Genomic DNA, 19,909 nt, shown 5'->3' on the forward strand with positions numbered 1-19,909 from the left:
CTTATCTTATGTCAAGGTAAAAAAGTGATAGGAAGATCAAGGATCGGATAAGTACTTACAGGTGGATTCAGATGAAAGGAACGAAAAAGGGGCCAAGTTAGAATTGAAAAACGTCCCAAGGAAGAAAAGAGAGATGCTGCACGAATACATCATCAACGTGGGGATCCTACGGGATATTGTACAGGAAGAGGGGATACAAAATACGCTTGCGTACGCCGGTTTCGTCGGGGTCTACCTCGGTCACAACTCGCTCGAAGTTGTGGAGTTTCGCGACGGTAGTCAAACCTGAGGGCTAAAGCTCTGCTTCTATCGCGAAAAAGCTCTCGTATTTATTACGAATCTTCAATATAGAAAAAATCAAAATAATTTTAACTTTAAAAGGGGAAGATTACATTATTTTATATTAGATTGTTGTATTAATTTTTGCTTTTAAAACTATTTATTGAGCATTAATTAAAAAAAAACTGGGGCAGTTTTAGTGGTTAAAACTGAAACGGTGTTTTCTTTCATTGAGGGGACTTACAATCGTGTGCTTGCTGTGTTACTTCGCGTGTTTGGAATGTTGGGTACTATTGGAAAGCAAGAGGTAAACGAACTTTGAAGTTTTACGATCTTAAAATTGGAGTATATTTTGTATTCTTTTTTTCTAAATATTATTTATTTTGATGGCGGGAAATTTATTAAAGAGAATTATCTTTTTTTTTTTTGATGAAGTGAAAAATGTTCTACAGCAGACGAGACATGAATTTATCATTATCTCTTGGATGTTGTATAGGACGTGTTCAGACTTTAAAACATAAATTTTAGACCAAGCTCAAATAACGAGTTGATCTTGTGACAAATTATTAACTTGTCAGAACGAATATTACTTAAAATGTTTCGCCCGTGTTTTTTGTTTTCATTTTTATTTCTCTTATTTTAACCTTGTTTATTTTTATTTCTGTGTTTAAAAAATTGATTTTTAAATTTTCTTTACGCTAGACAATGTTTGTTTTGAGTGGAAATTCCACTCAGATTTGTTTATTTAATTATTTTTTCGTTAACCCAAATAGTTTCGTGTGATTGTATCAGTATTTGTTTGTTCTACATAGTAATCAATTTATTCCTCTCATTTTTCCAAAAATAACAATTTTAAAGTATGAAATTTCAATTAATTAAAACATTAAATATTAAACAAACAGACTTTACGTTTGCATGGGGAATAATATAATTTTGTTTACATTGTTATATGTACTAAAGCATTAGACCAATTAAATTAATAAACTATTTTGTTTTGAAATTGTTATAAAAATCTTTTCTTAATGTTACAAGAGAAACCAACATTTATATTATTCAGCAAATTAGAATAACACAAATTCGAAACTAAAATCGAAAAGGGATCGGTCCAAAATCTATACCAATATGATACTACTTTAAAACCTTATATATTTATATTTTGTCCATTAGCTTTTAAAATACGATATTTTATTTTATTTTAATTTTTGTTCTTTTCATTATAACCTTAATAACTAGTAAACTTAGAGAGTTGTATTGAAAACATCATAAAAACAAGATATATGGGGACTAAACAAAAACTCAAATAAACTAGATAAAATTTGCTTCATATTTACTGCATTTCATCATGCGTTTTTACTCTCTTCATTATAGCCTCGATTCAACTAAACGCTAAACGTTATGTTGAAAACATCTTAACAAAAAAATTAATGGGAATTAAGAAATCAATTCATGCACACTAAAACTAGAATAAATTTGCTTTAATATGTTGTTTATTTCATCATGATAACTCAATCAGTTTTGAAGATATGATTATTTCAATTTGTAATTTTCTCCATTAAACTTCAATAACCGCTTAATAAGCTGAGTTATGTTGAAAGCTTCATAACTTCGAAACTTGTGGGAACTAATAAATCAGTTTTAATACAAATAAGTCACGATTTTTTTAATTCATGTGCCGTTTAATTCGTTCAATTAAGGTAAGATAAAATTTCAAGGCAGAGTTATTTTGAAAATAAGACAATACCACAAATAAATTAGATCAACTTTAATATGCTCTCTATTTCATAATGGCTTTTCGTTCTATTCAATCAAATATTGGTAATTAACCAATATTTTTATTATTGAAATGGTTATTGAAATATTCAACGTAATCGAAATAAATAACGGCGTTCCACAGTCGTCAATTTTAGAAATTTAGAAGGATAATCAACCGGAAGTGGTTGTTTATTTGAAACCATATTCAACTTGTTTTACATATTATATGTTTATATAAATATTTTCGTTTAAATCGAAATAAACAAATTAAATATTGCAAAACCGATTAAAATTATAAAAAGCATGTATATTTCACGTAAATTTCACTCGAAACGCGTAACCTGAAGTAGTACTTTACCTGAAGTGGTACTTTACCTGACCATATTCATCATTTTTTATATAAATTGGTTTAAATAAAATATGCATGAAAATTTGTATAAGTCTTCATAATTATGAAAAATGTAGATATTAAATTTCAGTCGAATTGCGAAACCGGAAGTGATCAGTTTTGTTTATTTAGGAACTCATATTCAAATCTGTTTTGTGATTGAATCCAAAAAAATTATTCTTGTCGATAACTTTTATGAATTCATATCTTTGTTAGAATTTAATTGTAATAAAAATTGTAGAATAATCTGAATTTTCTATAGTTGTAAAACTTTTGGACTTGCACTTGAACCTCTAATATACTTCCTATTTCGTTATTCGTTTTTATTCTATTCAATAGAGCCTCAATTGCGCTAAATATTCAGAGTTCCATTGAAATCGTCCCAACAACAAAATTTATGGAAATTAAAAATTGAATTTATGCACACTAAAACTAGATTAAATTTGCTTTATTATGCCGTTTATCTCATCATGACATCTAACTTCGTTTTGAAGGTATGACTTTTTTAATTTGTGATTTTCTCAATTAAACTTCGATAATCGCTGAATAAGCGAGTTGTGATGAAAGCTTCAATATTTTCATAACTAGGGGGAATTAAGAAATCAGTTATAATATAAATAAACGAGATTTAATTTGCTTCAATATGCCTGTTATTTCGTCATGATATGTGAATTACTTTTTGAGATATGATTATTTTAATTTTTATACTTCTTAATATAGCGTTCAATTAACCTAACGTAAAACTTTAAGACAGAGTTGTTTCGAAAACGTAACAACTACTTTAATGTGTGGAGACAAACACAATGGCATAAATGAATTGGATTAAGTTTCCTTTAATATACTTCCTATTTCGTTATTCGTTTTTGTTCTATTCAATAGAGCCTCAATTGCGCTAAATATTCAGAGTTCCATTGAAATCGTCCCAACAACAAAATTTATGGAAATTAAAAATTGAATTTATGCACACTAAAACTAGATTAAATTTGCTTTATTATGCCGTTTATCTCATCATGACATCTCAATCCGTTTTGAAAATATAATTTTTTTTAATTTGTGATTTTCTCAATTGAACGTCGATACAAGCAGAGTTATGTTGAAAGCTTCATAACTACGAGACTTGTGGAAACTAACAAATCATTTATAATATAAATAAACTTGATTAAATTTGCTTTAATATGCCGGCTATTTCGTCATGATATCTAAATTAGTATTTCAGGTACGATTTTTTTAATTTTTGTTTTCTTTAGGATAACGTTTAATTAACTTTACCTTTAGGCAAAATTACATTAAAAAAACCGGCATGTGGGAATTAAGACAATAACACAATGTCTATATTAATATTATATGAACATATGTCATGGTTCTTATCTCATTACTTCATCTGATTTAATCAGATCATTAATTAATTTAAAAAATATACGATTTGTTTAATTACCGTACATTTAACTATCAAACATGGAAAGTTGGAATTAAAAAGATAAATTTTTCTTACAAATCATCATTTTCCCAAAAATAGGCAATTTTTATTACCTAAGTCGATTTGAACTCAAAATTTGAATCAGCTCCAAAAACGATTTTCTTCGAATGAACCAAATTTTCTCAAAATCTAAATAGACGTTTCGTTAAAATCTATCAATGTTGTTTATAATAAATCGAATAGAATCCATTTATAATATATTATTATCAAACTTGCAAATAAATTAAAAAAAACATGACTAAGTTAAAAGGTTAGAACAAAGTTGGAACTTTCTCATTAAAACTAATTTAAGCGGTCTATGTCCTAGTTATTTTAATAGTGTTTTTAAGTTGTGCTCATAAACGGCTTTTAATCTAGAAAATGTAAAGAGCTACAAACATTTCAATAATATTAATGGATTTGAACATTTTATTTAACCGTTTACATATTTTTTAGCTTTGTCTTATTTCGAAACTTTCGTAAATATTCATATTTTTTTGTTGGGTTAATCTAGCTATGTCAACAATTTTCCCTTGACTCTTATCTACAACGAAACATTTTTAAAACATTTGATCAATTTCAAAAATTTTTGTTGTAACCGTTAAAAAGAATAAAGTAATTTGTATCGTAAATTTTTTAAACAATCCGGTAAAAAGTAATATCCATTATTTCTTATATTTGACAATAGTTTCCTTCCTTTATCGCGTTTTAATGTTGAGGTCGCGTGACGAAACTATTTTGACCCTACAACCTAAGAAAAATAAAAGTTTTGAAATGTATCGTGATGATTTTTTAAGTGGTCTCTGAGTTCTAAAGAAGGTTGAAAGGTTTAAAATAACACCAATGTTTATAAAATACGCCGTTTTAAACTTTACGTTCATTAAGTTTAAAATTATTTCTAACAGTGTGCCAGAGGTATTTTGATACGCCAATTAAATCGAGGACATATTAAACAGAGTAATTCCTGGTAACTTTGTTCTACTTCTCGTCACAATTTCAATCTTGCGAGTCATAAACGGTAACATCCGCGAACATTTGCATGAAAACGATGGCTATAAACTCAGGTCGCTCAAGCACTGGTAAGGTAATTGTTTCAAATTTTAATACCACTGCGCCCTTTATAAAGTTCTAAGGGTTTACTGAACTACTCTACGTTTCGATGGTAGATAAAGGTTTAAAGTCCTTTTCTGTTCGGCGTTCTACTTTCTTCGCCTTGGACAGGATTTCCAATCACTTTAAAACCATTAAAAGCATTTTGTCGATTCTAAGTTTGTTTAGAAAAATCGTAATTCTCCTAAAATGTTTACCCCTTAACCTGGATAAAATACAACTTTTCCGGTTCACGATTTCACGTCTTTTTCGTTAATTTCCCTCCACCCTCAAAAATAAAAAAGAAACATAAAGATGAGGCGAACGAACTAGGGAAAGAGAATTTTATTGCAGCCTGGGATATAAACTACAGTTATTAGCCATAAATAGTGCGTTACGTCGCTTTAAGCTGTTTCTATATAACAGGAAATATAATAACAAAAAAATAGAAAAGAAAATACGACCGTTAAAAATCGGTGATAAAAAATTTTCATTCCATAAAAACTAAAATTTATGAACATTTTTGTTAATAAACGTATTTTGCGATCGCTTTTAGTTGGTGAAATAGACTACATGTCATGCTATCGACGAAAAATGTTTTTTTTTAATTATAGGTTTTTAATTTGCAATTAAAAAGTAGTCATAGTTGGGTTGAAATCATTTGTAAATTATTTGTTTTTAATAATTTCTAGCAATAACGTTTTTTTGATTGCTTAACTAAATTTTAATCACCCTTGAAGTTTAATTTATTTATTTTAATGATTTGATATTAATAATTGGTTTTATAAATTGCATATTTACCATCAATTTTAGTTTTCAAAAATACATTCTTTTGTGATATTTAAGCTTATCGATGAGTATCCAGAAGATCTCTATGAAATCCAGAAAGAATATCCAGACAATCAGTAAAATGATAAGGCATTTTTGACAAGGTGTAATATTGAATAGTTTTGCAATGTGATTATGTACATTTTATGCAATCCTAGGTGGGGATCAGGAAAAGTATGAAATGAAAGTAGTTAAAAATCTGTTTACCTTGAACCACCTGTTACAGCTGAATGATGCTTTGAAGCTTTAAGTAGCACTTCACGAAGCTTACTCACTTGTGAATAATTAGGTTCGAGCAGTACGAAGTCTCTTTTCGTGGTTAGGAATGCCTTCAACTCGAATGGAATTGTTTAGACTTACCATAAGCTGTTCATCATATATTCCTTGAGTCCTGCAACATCAAGTATAAGAACAGAAGCAATCAATTCACATACCTCAATCAATTTACTTTTCACTTTTTATCCTAAACTTCCAGAAAAGCTTCTTTTCAGTCTTCAGTAATACGGTACGTTTTGAGGGGATAATACTACAATCAGAAAGAGACTTATTCAATAAGATAGTAAATTATTAAAACAAAATCTTGTCGAACTTGTTATCCAAGAGATTGATAATATGATATCAACTTGAATGTACGATGATAAAACTGACAAATGTATCATGAGGAAGTAGGCGATCAAAAGCTTAACTGATTCAATCGAAATCAGAAAAGAATCCAAACGGAAAGTAAGGTTTCAAATATAACATTTACACATAAATTCTGAAATCGTCAACATATAACAAACATTTCGCATTCCGAAAGAACCTAGATATATAACTTATATATGCTAGAAATATAATTTTAGCAAAGTGACTTCCTTGGTCCTTGCGTAATATAGATGGGAATACTACTATAGGGAATACAACTATTGTTCCAAAGACCTTGTGTATCAGTGACATGAAAAATATAGATCCGAAATTTGATACTTAACGCCGGTCGCCAGACTTAAAATCGGTAACGTAAAACCTCATACCTCCACTGAACAAGGATGTTGCAGTCTTAAAAGAAAAGGAAAAGAATAAAAATAAAACTCAAGTCAGAGATTTATGCAATTTTTAATGAAATAAATAGAACCTCACTACACAACGTCCTCCGAAGCAACATTAGAGAAATCTAAAATACCAATACCAGAGCATTCGGCCATACTAGACTTCATTGAGTGCAGCATATCTGTATAGAAATCGAAAAGATAAGTAATCGTGGTAGTTTCTAGTTCTCATTTCTCCAGGAGGGCACCCATAAATCCTTAGCCTCAAAGCACAATACAAGGACCACAGACGTATAAATAATATTTCTCACACCGAGTATTACACTATCAATCTTTATAGACTTCAAAAAAAGTCTATCGCGACAGAAAATATGATAACCAAAGCAAAAGAAAATTACGTCTCTATGAAGCATCATGACTAAGAGCTAATCAGTGTACGAATGAAGCACTTTAATCACTTGATAGACATGCTGAGAGAAAAAAAAGAATAAAATTGACGTAATAGCTCAAATTATACAAGGAACGATAACTATCAATCCTACACAAAACAAATTTGAATTGTTCGTCAGTAATGACTTCAGCCTTTCGAATAGATATATAGCCTAGAGCTAGACTAGAGAGAATACAGTGATGGGATTTAAATGAAACTTTTGACGGACAATGTTTTATTGGTTGAGATGAGATCATTAAGAAATTTTATGGCTAATCAAACTATCTCGATTTCTTGTGCCATAGTGATGTAGCTGTGTAATCGTTATTTATTTTTTCACATGGAATAGGTAAGTTATCATAAAACAGTTAAGTATCATCGCCCAAATGAGAAGCAAAATTGCATGGTAGAAACGAATATAGCGTGACGCAACAAAAGTTTACTCAGACAATATAGAGCATATAAATACCAAATCAGTTTATCGATCAAACTACCAACATGAGCTGTCCAAGTCCAACTGGAGTCGAGAAACATATCTAGATACTTGAGAGGACTGTGGTAGACAAGGTTGTCTGAGCAAGAAATACAAGTTGTTTTATCATATCTTACCGTAAATAATCTGTGTAAGGCTAAATTCTCCGCACTAGTTAAAAGAACAATATTAGCAGCAAACACTCGAAATTACGTCGTAAATCTGCCTCTCCTAAAAACCATACTGTTCACCACTTAAGAGACAGTTCGCCTCAAGATAAATAATTAACTTTTGAACACGATCTTAAAAACCCTACCAAACATAGAAAAATAAAAATTGGTACGTAATTGCCAACGTATTCGTTTGTAATGTCATGTTATTTCATACAACAACTCGAAACTTCCAGTCCAATTACCGTTCGGATACTGAAAAAGAATTGTATCCATCGTTTTCTTAGCAATATTACTAAAAAGCAAGTTGAAGCCATCCACATTTATAGAATAGTAGTGGTATATAAGTATATTTACGACAACATATGTTAGGTGTTTGACGAAACAGCGTTATATTTATTATTCGCTTTTCTTATAGTTTAAGATATCAGTTTATCAGTTTATGGTAATTCTACAAAATTAGTGATCATTTGCTTCTTCCCTAATATCCTCTTTAAACCAATTGTTAATCCGTTGGTGTTGATTATACATGCTAGTTTGGAAGCCATACTCTTAGTATAATTACCGTTAAACGAAATTTCGAGTAAGTTATTCCTGTTTATTCCTAGGAATAAAGGAATAGTTTTCCCTTTACTACTTATGTAAGTCCAAAGCATAGCTTGGTTTATCATATAGGTTTCTGCCTTGTCTTATGATTAAGTTTGCCAGTGTAAATATCAGATCATTACTTCTACATTTTGGACTTTGTGTTAGAACAAGATTTTGATGTTGTATTGGTGTCTGAAACTTGGATCGCACATGGCCACTACTCAAGTTAAATTGAGTGAGGACATAAATAAGCTGATTGATGTATCCACTAAACTTAAATAAATCAGGTAAATTCAAATAAATCAGTGGTTATGCTCTTTAGGCGATTGATCTTGGGTGGCTGAATATATGTTTAACCGTCGCATATACCATATGGTTTCATTTTATCATAAGTTACGGTTGCTTAAATGTCCTTCTTATTTGTATGATAAGATTACATTCCGCACTGATGTCCATAACTTAAATGTTCGAAGCAAGGGTATTGTCACACCACCGTTACATGTTACTACATTATTTGAGAGATCATTCTATTACAACTTACCTAAATTTTATAATAGCTTACCCCAATCATTGAAAATGTTGAACTTTCGTTTAAAGGAAATTTGATCAATGTTAATAGTAAAATCCATTTTACCAGTAGATGTGAATAATATTTGATTAAATTTTGATTTTTATAAAATCACTAATTGTACTTTTATACTGGTTAAAATTTTATTAACTGTTGTTTTATACTGTTAATTTTATTTTTTTTCTTTTAAAATGGTTCCACCATTTTAACTTTTCATGTAACGTCGTTTTTAATTTTAATTCGTAAGTTCTATAGTTTTTAAATTAATATTTACAATAATTGTTTTAAATATCACCGTTTTTGATATGCTGACCTTATTTATACTTTCATGCGAAGTTTTTTTGAACGCCTTTTCTTATATTACGACAACGCTTCTGAAGATGACTAATTAGTCGAAACATGTAAAGCGGATTTACTTATAATAAACCAGTATAAAAGTACAATTAGTGATTTTATAAAAATCAAAATTTAATCAAATATTGTTTAAAGGAAAGATCAAAAAATTTTTATATGGAGAACAATGTGATCAGATACATACATGGAATGCGATGATTTGGTTTTGCTTTTTATGCAATTGTATTACTATCTTTAAAAATCTTTTCTTTCGTTTTATTTTTTATTGGTGCACTATTATTATTAGTTTTATTTGTACCTAGTTTAGTTTTGTTTTGTATTTATTCATTTTTTTTTGTATTTTTTTATTATATTTTGTTTATTTTTATGGCAGGGTTGAGTGGAAGACAAGACAATTGTCTTAACTTCGCTCTTACCAACCTTTAAATTTATATTGTTATTTTGTGAAATTTAACAATATAATATTATATATGCGAATAAATAGGAATATAATATATATAAATCTTACAAGAAGTTAACAAGCATTTAATTAGATTATAAGCACGATGTATCTTATTGAGAATATCATACGTGGGCCATGACGTGTATCCGACAGTGGATGATTCGCAGTAATCGTACCAGCTGCGTAGGGGTAGCAAACGATGTATGCATTAATATTCGTCGCAGAAACGGCACAATTAAGAGATTCACTACTCCAGTAATAATAACATTATTGCATCGAAATACTGTTCGAGACTCTTCAAACGTGACTTACATCTACCTCAATTCAATTCATCTCATTAAACCAAACTCACAATCAGATATCTTATCACCATGGAAGGAAATGGCTGTTCTATATCTTTTTGAATTTCCATTAGAAAAGCAAACATACTCTCCATAAGTTAGGACTCCAACAGGATTCTGCGCAACATTTGCGACATCAATAAACCTACCGCATTTGGCATGGAAAAAACACTCCAAAATTTTCTGTGTAATGTAGACCGATACACTTTTTTAAAATTTTACGGCGACAGGTCACGCGATCCATTTGAATCCGTTAGTCCAGTGTTTCCTAAACTTTCGACATCAAAATATGCTTCAATTTAGGCGATTTCGTTTTATGCCGGATTTTTGCGAAACTTAACACAAGCGTAAATTAATAAGCTTATAATACAGTATCATAAAGGAGCATAATTTCACCATTTTCAACATAAAAAATCTTGCGGTTATGACATTAACAAGATGTATTAAGTATCAACGAGATTGCTGTGGTTTCCTTTTATAATTTATAAGTTTATAAATTTATATTAGTGTAAGTTCTAAAGCAATTAACTTTAAAGATAAATCTATATTTAACAATTTTGTTTAGCCTTAGTTCCGTTCAGAGTCAACCCATAAAGTGGTTTGGAAACTGAAACTTTCGAGACATCCAACTACACTTCTACTAGTTGTGATATTTTAGGTCAATGTAGCTTCCACTCTATGTAAACTGTTTCAAGTTGTTCCCTTTTATAGTTCGGAGGTGTGAACTTTTGACCTCCACTTCTATAAATATTTAATGTAGTCTACAAATTTGTGTACCAATGGTTTTTAACTGCACGTATTTCAAACTTTAAACTAACGATATATTATGTATATATTTTATTTTTTTGATTAATTTATAGGATTTCAATAATCTATCTATAAAAGTCTACTTAAATAAAAGCTAAACAAAATTTCAAAGAAATAATATTACAGAATTTGTAAATAAGTTAGAGAAGTCGCCCAGATGGTCAAATTTATCATCTTCAGAATTTAAAAATAAATCACCGGTTCAATACTCGGTTCAAAAGTCGAGGAAAATTCCCCTCCTACGATTTCATGTATTTTTTTTCTTTTTTTCTGAGAAACTCGACAGCGTCGGTAACTTTAACACTATCAATAATTCGAATCGAACTCGCCAAAATAAACAAAGACCGATGCCCTCCGTGCTTTTGATTCTGTATAGAGAGAGCGAGTTATGAACTTGATGTTTGCTTTTTAAGTAATCTTGAGTCAGATGATGGTGTTTCAGACCGGCGGAATTAGGACGAACACCATTGCCAAGTACAACATTTTAACGAATAAAATATGAAACTTTAATCTTTTACTCCGAATCTTTATCTTTTGCTAAACCGGCGAAGGCCGGTTCCGGTTTTCGAGAGAGTCGTAAAGAAAATTTTCAACGCCCAACTGTAATAATCCGGCAGATTTAGTTCCTATTTGAACTCTCTAAGAACCCGATTTTAACTCTAAAGATTACTTTTAAATGATAGAAAATTGTGTGACCTATTTGTAAAAACATCTCTAATTTCCCAAAATAGATTAACCCGGCTTTGCTTTAGAGATATCCAATTATCGATTAAATCACCACAAACCATATCCGAGTGAATTTGCTAAATACAGTTGTTTCAAACGTTCAATTAGATTCACCATCGAAAAGGAACCTTTTGAATTATATACTATACAGTAAACCTCGAATAACGGATCTCGTTAGAACGGAAACATTCTTAAGAGACGTACTTCTAGGACTATTGTTAGTTCTAATGCTAGTTTTAGTTGTTATTCAGCGATAGATTGTTGTATATTTTTCATTGAACTAAAAGTAGAACTAGATACATTCAGGTTTAGCCGCAGGTCTCTTAAGATTGCTAAATCCTTAATGTTTCTAGTTCTAGGTCTAGTATTAGTTCTAATGCTAGTGTTAGTTCTAGTTTTAGTTGTTATTCGGCTAGAGTGTTGTATATTTTTTTTTTAATTAAAAATTGAACTAACACCAGACATAGAACTAGAAATATTCGAGATTAGCCGTCTTAAGAGACGCACTTTTAGTTTTGTTATTCAGCTATGACGTCACGAACGGGCCTTCGAGCTGTGCACCGAGCTTTTCCTGGGATGTAGTAGTCTTCTTATCTTACATTCTATCGTTCTTGGTATAAATATAAAGCCATGTAGACTAAACCCAACGGTGTGCATAGCTGCCCGAATTTGTGTGCATTAAAATTATTCATATATGTAACGGACTTTTGGCTATAACGATCTGTTTTATTGTATCTAATTCAACACCTAAAATGTTTGATTTCATCATATAGAGTAATAACTCAATTTTATCTATATTTTATCCTTTAATTATCCGTATACTCGTCTTTAATTCCACAGCTTTCCTGTAATTTATGCAGGATATAATTCGATCAAATTGGAGCAGTTGGCGCAACGACCGCTTGAAATGCAAGGTGCGCACCAAAACTTTACTCTGAGGTGCTGTTCGATCGTCTGGTTGGGAGGGCTCGTTTGATTATGCTAATGTAGATAATATTTGAACTAATCTAATTTTGTGATAATAAATTCAAATTTATAGATTTAATTTAATAGAAAATTTTTTAAATTAGTCAAAAATTTTTTTTAAATAGTATTTCAACAGTTTATTTATTACGTAAACAAAAAATTTAAACAAATAATATATTTATAATAGAACGATTTTGTTTAAAAAATGTTTTCTTTATTATTTTGTTATAAAAACCGATATACAAATTTGATGTTCATCAACGTAAAAATCAATGCATCGATTCTTTAAATAATGCACTAAGTTTGAATCCCCGCTTTTTAAGCTACGGATAAACATACTTTTTAAACGTTTTGAAACCGTTTGAATTTATCATTAAAGTCGTAAAGTAAATCTAAAAACATTTTCTGTTAAGTGGAACTGCATTTATTATTTATTTATGATGTTACATAGATGAAAGTCGTATTTCTAACCATATTTATTCATTTAAGTGCAATATAGACACTCGTTGGCTATTTTTAAACATTTATGTATCTCAAATATTCAATTCAAATCCTTTGAAATTTAGATTCAAATGAATAGTAACTCAGCTAACAGTAAAAACGATTTAACAAAATTAACAAGAATGATTCTCGTTTGCAACGAACCCAATGTACGTAGAAAAATGCATTCATGTATGTATTTCACCATCACCAATGTGATTGAGAGAACCGATATATTTCGATGTAACCGAAGGATGCTGCAGGGGATTTATTCAGCGGAAGCCGACGCTTGCCCTGGGCAAAATGCAGGTGGTCCTTCCCATTCGATCATATCATGGCAACATGGAAAATGGTATTCATCACGATGCGATCTAAAGCCCCTCAATAAAGCCGGGGTTTACCGAGAAATTTATTTTACAGAAATGATCAATAGAAACGGTTTATATATCGATAATACATATTATTTTGATTCCCTAGAGGATTGATTGTAAATTTATATTAAACGGATTAAATTCATGAATATTAATTATACATGGAAGGATTAAAAGTTGTTAAATCAAAAACTAATTTGAATTTTGAACTGTTTGAACAGTGATAAATATATATTTTATAAAAATTATAACTAAAATAATACAATAGAGAACTTATCTGCAAAACAGATATCAAAAATATGGAAAAGGTATATTGAGCTGTTAAATGGGATTAGTCAAAGAATAAAGAGAAGCACTTTACCAGATGCAGAGGAAGATCTACATTGTGGAGAAGAACAGCTTCCAAATGATGTTGACGAAAGTTCTCCAAAAAACAGAGGAAAACGTTGAATGCATAGCAGAAGAAGAATGCTGTTCTCTCAGATGAAAGTTTGTGTCTATCATATATTAATCAGCACATAAACGCTGATAATGTATACTACAGAGCAAAATAAAGATATTCAATTATTTGTATATACATGTTTTGGCGAGATTTTTGTGGTCACGGAAATATGTACGAACTTGGCAAACTTGGTTTCATATCAATATCGAACGTTATTAATAAAATCGTCGATCCTCATTTAATTTATTGATGAAGATATAAATTATATACTCATGATATACTCTTCGATGTTTAATATAGAAGAGTCTTATATGCAAGTTTACAAATAAAAAAACACACCAATTCGCCAACTATGTAATGAAAAATGCAGGATTAGTTGGAATGAGATATCGAAAATAAAACTAAATGGATTTTTGTAAATACTTTGATATAACGCGAATACTGACAGGGGCGTTACATTATAGAGAAAGTAACAACAAAAATATGAACAATAATATGGATATCAATTCGAACATCACTTTTCACTGCATCTATGTCCCGATGATATTAATTTTGAACATATATCCGAATTTACGATAAAATTACACGCGCCCTAAGAAAGCAGCAGGATAAATACTCTACTCGTACTTGCTGTCAGGAAGTTCACATACTGCGCCCTAAACAAAGCGTTACATGAAATCTCGCCCAGTAATTAATTTCATAGTTTCAACATGAACGTGGAGACCGTTGCTTGGATTTGGGCTCTTTACCGTTGTTATAAAAGACTTCAGCAAATGTTTGGGTGCATGCTATATTAAGAGATAGACTAACACACGAAATGTTTATTGCTTTGCTTCTCACAATTACCTTACGGTTTCGGGGCGTTGAGCCATTTCCTGTCTTCTTGCCTGTTGTTGGCAAGGTTTTTCATTTATGCCATCGTTTTCCCTATGTTTGTGGCTATAGAAAGCCTCTATGTTGTCCTCCTATATTTTACGAGATCTTCCTCTATTGTTTTTTTGGCAATCTGCTTTATTTATTATATTATTAAGATATTATATATCTTGGATTCTGCTCTATCTATAGTTCTGCGCTGATACTTCTATTTCTTACCCTATTACGTATTGTTCGTCCTACTACCTGTCGTAGGCACTTCATTTCTGACGCAGTTACTTTTTATCGATACTTCTCTGTTATTGTTCATTAGGGACCGTATGTTAGGATATACAGCGTGTCCCGTATCTTCCGCATCAGAGCATTATACGGTTGTAGGATACATTATTCTGAAGCGATCTTTCTAATAAAATTTTTTCGAAATGTTTATAATAACCGCACGGGAACTGTTTAAAGGAACTGTTTTTCGTCCAATCAGCAGATCGCAAATCAGACTCAGGTAATCGGTGCCACCCTCGGCCGGTTCGCTACGCCGATAATAACTCGTTTCCCACGTGTACTCACCAATAGATTCGTCATGGAAAGAGAAATAAACTTTTTCGATGAATCAAAGTCGTCCGTTATTGGTCGTCGTTAAACAGTTCCCGTGCGGTTATTATAAACATTTCGAAAAAATTTTATTAGAAAGATCGCTTCAGAATAATGTATTCTACAACCGTATAATGCTCTGATGCGGAAGATACGGGACACGCTGTATATAGCTATACAGATGCATTTTCGTTTTTGTATTTATTTCTTCATTCTTTGTTAATGTTTGGTTAATTTGGTAGTATATTCTATTGGCTTTACTAATTCCGCTTCTTATATCTTTATGAATGCACCATTTGTATTGTAATTCCATCGATTTTCATTTCTGGAGCTGTCATTTTCTAAGTGCCTCCTTTGCTCCTTCTTCTGTTATACATTCCTGTATCTACTTTTCCTGTGTCTTCCTGTCCCTGCTATTCTTCTCTGTTTTCCTTTTGTTGTTGTTTCCAATTTTTTTCTTTTATTTTTGATATTTCTGATTTTCTGGGATGGAGTATTTTGAGCCTTTCTTCTTTTCAGAATTCCTTCTGATTATCGTTGTAGCTTTTCTGTATTTTTTCCGCATTCCTCCAAGGTGTTCTTCTTCTCCTCCATTATTACCCTTTTTGCTTCATTTCGTTTCTCTCAAACTGTAGTTTGTTCTGCTCTCCTGCGTTCTGTTTAGTACATATTTTTCCAGGATTCCCTCTTTCTTTCACCTGGTTTTTTACGGTATTGTTCCACCATTTCGTATTAGCTCCCTGTCTTACCATCTTTATGCCGCATATTTCATTTATTTTATATAAAATCGTTTCCATGCATCCAAAGTTCATGAATCTGTTTCGAGTATTTCTTCCTCTATTCTTTCCAATTTTCTTGTGAGGGTATCCTCGTATTTTAATAGCAAACGTTAAGCAAAGTTTAATAAGCAAACTAATTTGCCGGCCTCCTAGAGTACTTGTTGATCCGTCCTCTTTCAATTAATTTCAATCTAATATTTCCTCCATTTGTTTATCGACGAGGGTTTATTTTGATTTTTTTCTTTAATTATTGCGCCAAATCGCAATCGCCATGTAGCGATCAATACAGGACATTGAAATAACATAGTGGAAACGAGATGACTGGAACTTATTGGAGAGTACACCATATAGTACAAAAAAGTATAAGTATACTTATATAATACCCTCGCTGTGTGTACATATACAGTATGCTGTAGTATTGGGACACTCTTTGCATTCGTATAGCGTAACTGTGTGTTGTCCTTGGCTAGAGCACCGTTTGTATCATCTTATAGTTCTTGACTGATCTAGACCTTTTTATCATAACATGAACATGTACCACGATTTTCATTTAGAACCAATCCTTTTATTTTCTTACAGAGTTCTTCATTTCTTCTCCATCATGCCTCTCATTATCCCGTTCTAGGTTTACCTTGTTCTTCCTTTCTTTCTACTTCTTTGCGTTATTGCTTGACAACTTGCTAATATCTCCATCAACTTGCCGCTTTTCGATGCACTCGTTCAATGAATCAATTTATTTTTTACAAGATATTTTATCTTACCCGCTTCACCGTCCAAAAGTTAATAATATTTGTTAATAAATAGATTGTTGATATCATAATAAAGTCTTGTAGTCTTCTCTATTTTTAATACCATATAATTAAGAAAAAATTCTTTGCTTCCGGTAATATTTATTTAATTGGGTGAAAATATAATTCTTAGATATTTGATACATGTTTGATCTTATATTTATATACGTAATATACAATATATAAAATGTCATGTTTAAAGTTGCATTCAGAATACAATTGTACACAATAAATTCACAGAGTGTTCTATTTGCATCGTTTCTTACTGCGCTGTCATCAAACCATCATACCTAAAATTCTTACTTTTATAACATCTTCGAGTGAATAAAATTGTACGATTTTCAAGGAAAAGGCCGAACCGTTCGTTAGCTTTGTGTTGCATTTTTCATTTGTCGCATAAATCCCCTTCACAACTATGAAAACCGATATGACTTCAAAGTCGACACTGAAAATCAAAGACCACATGAGCAAAATCGAGGTCGTAATAAATGATTCCATTTATGGAAGAATATATTATAAAAACTCTTCGTTTAAAAATTATTTAAAGAATCACATTTTTAAAAATTATGTTCGAATTTCCAGTTCTGCATTATTATTTTTGATTAAGTGCCAAGCTCTAAAACTTCCAGGCGCAAAATCTAAAGATGTCGAAAATTTCATGTGCAAGAGTCCGTTCATCCCATCGGATGTCGTGGAATATGCATAAATTTTATTTTGAGCCGTAGATTTATGCGTTCGCATAACTGGATTTACACTCCATAAATCCGACCGATTCACATACGCTATATGTCATAACGCTCTCTGACACTTTACTCTTCTAATTTAAAACGCATCGTAAATTATATAAAGCTTATTTAAAGTGCAATTAGTAAACAAGCATACAAGCTTAAATTAGGATTTTGAAATGGTATTCTATCATTGTTGTTTTTAGATCTTATCATAAATTTTCATTTCATTTAAAATGATAATCATGATAAATTTCCTTCGGCCAGAAATTAAATTTCCTCATGAATATTTTCGGGGATTAATAAACACAAAATCTGTAACCCCATCTAATAAGATTACCACCTTTACGACATCGTTAGGTTAGGCGGCATCCGACCCCCGCATGAACCCTATTAAGTTTATTTTTAGATCCCGGTGTTGTGTCAAATTGCGAAAATCTTTGCGGAAACCACCTCTGTAAGTTGAAACTGGGTGGAAAACACGCAGTTGGAAAATTGCGCCCTATTGTTCGTCCAAAGAAATTAATGACGGCGTTAACCGCATGACACAATGGAAAAATACGGATATTAAACATCAAATGGAGCTGTGGTGGTTTTCGAGGCGTTGATAAGAACGACTCATTTTCTCTCTGTATTTTGGCGCATTTACTACAACGTAGTCGCGTCTAAAGCGGGAGAGAAAAACAATTTATCACTGTTATTTATCCGCTAGATACGAGTAACGTTACAGAAGGACATCTCCATCACGAGATACTCATTACATTGATGTACAAGGTCTGAGGGATTACTCACATGTTTACATTTAAACGCTGTTTGTTATCAGATTTGTGCTTGCTTTTAGACTGAAAATGGGAAATAGTTAAATGATGCTCAAAGTTTTCCTATTTGTATTGTTAGAGAATAATTTAAACCTTAAAATCCTTTTAAACTCCCTTGTTATTAATATGTACAGTGTTTTGGATCATTAATCTTCGTGATTTAGTTACTAATTGCATTTGGTTATTAATATCGCATCTCCCAAACGTTCAAATTCTACGAAACCTACACGCATTATTGTGCTGAGAGGATTCCATGTATTCAGCCAGTTCATACTATTGTAACTGGAATACAACATTGAATCTGAAATGTTCCTTTAATTATGTACATATTGCTGGTGTGTAATTAAGGAAAAATAAAATACATTCAATTTATTTTTTTGGAAATTGCGAATAGTTAATAGTTTTAAAATTGTATTCCATTTAAGGCAGAGTGGTAGCTGTCCTAGTCGAACCAGTTTGTCTTGACCTAAATGAAGCAATTTGTGATTGTCATTTATATTCCTATCATGATGTGATAGGAAGACCTTATTCAGTGTATCATGACTCAGTTGATTAAAGGCGTCAGTGGCGAAATAAATAAGTTGATCGATACTGGGAGTATCAGTTTGGCACTGAAATGTCTATATGGCATTGAACAAACTGAGATCTAGTTCGATTTAGAATGTTTCTGGATTCACTCTTCAATCAATGTCACGCATTCAATGATCTTCGTCTCTAGAGACCCAGCTGGACGATTTATAAATGTCTAATTTCCCACCAAATCACTGATTACGGTAATTGTTCCACCGTGGACGAACAAGAGCAGTCAAAAACATAACCTTTGTGATGAATCTCTTATTTCTGTATGTTTGATATAATCTCATAGTGAGCGAGGTGGTACTTGTTCGATGTTTTCTAAAATAAATAAAGTCATTTCTCATTAAGATGAATGAAGTTTGTCATATCCTTAAAAATCGGTGTACCAGTAGCGATGCTATGAGAATTTCCAAGCAGTATTTGAAAGGCTGCAAATATTGTTGCAATCTGTAAGGAATGGTTTTACTGCGTTAATCAATCCAGATTTAACACTCCGGAGTGCTTTGGTGCTTTTCAACATTCCAATAGCATGTGCTAGTGATGCAATATTTCTGCGACGATGAATGGGTACTTCCTCTATCTTTCTATATCTATGGTTTTTCGTTTCCTGCCAACTTTTCCATATTTCCGCGTTTTTGTATTTGCACATACTGACTCTTCACGTAAAGATTGCTGACTTCGATGAGAAATTCGACTTATGTTCTTCTCTGATACAGAATATCGAGCAACTACATATTTTATCGAAGCATGTTAACCATTTATACTTGCCTCTAGCAAATAATACATGG

General features: G+C 31.4%; 1 protein-coding gene across 1 annotated transcript in view; it reads left to right on the forward strand.

Moving 5' to 3' along the window:
- The first annotated feature begins 276 nt into the window (after positions 1-276).
- LOC111414309 (5-hydroxytryptamine receptor-like) overlaps positions 277-19,909 on the forward strand; it is a 100,952-nt gene continuing 81,319 nt past the window's right edge. Inside the window, exon 1 of the mRNA XM_023045623.2 lies at positions 277-586. The gene's annotated coding sequence lies outside the window, so the exon portion shown is untranslated. The remainder of the gene's footprint in view (positions 587-19,909) is intronic.

This window comes from Onthophagus taurus, chromosome 2 (assembly GCF_036711975.1).
Source record: "Onthophagus taurus isolate NC chromosome 2, IU_Otau_3.0, whole genome shotgun sequence".
Lineage (NCBI taxonomy): Eukaryota > Metazoa > Arthropoda > Insecta > Coleoptera > Scarabaeidae > Onthophagus > Onthophagus taurus.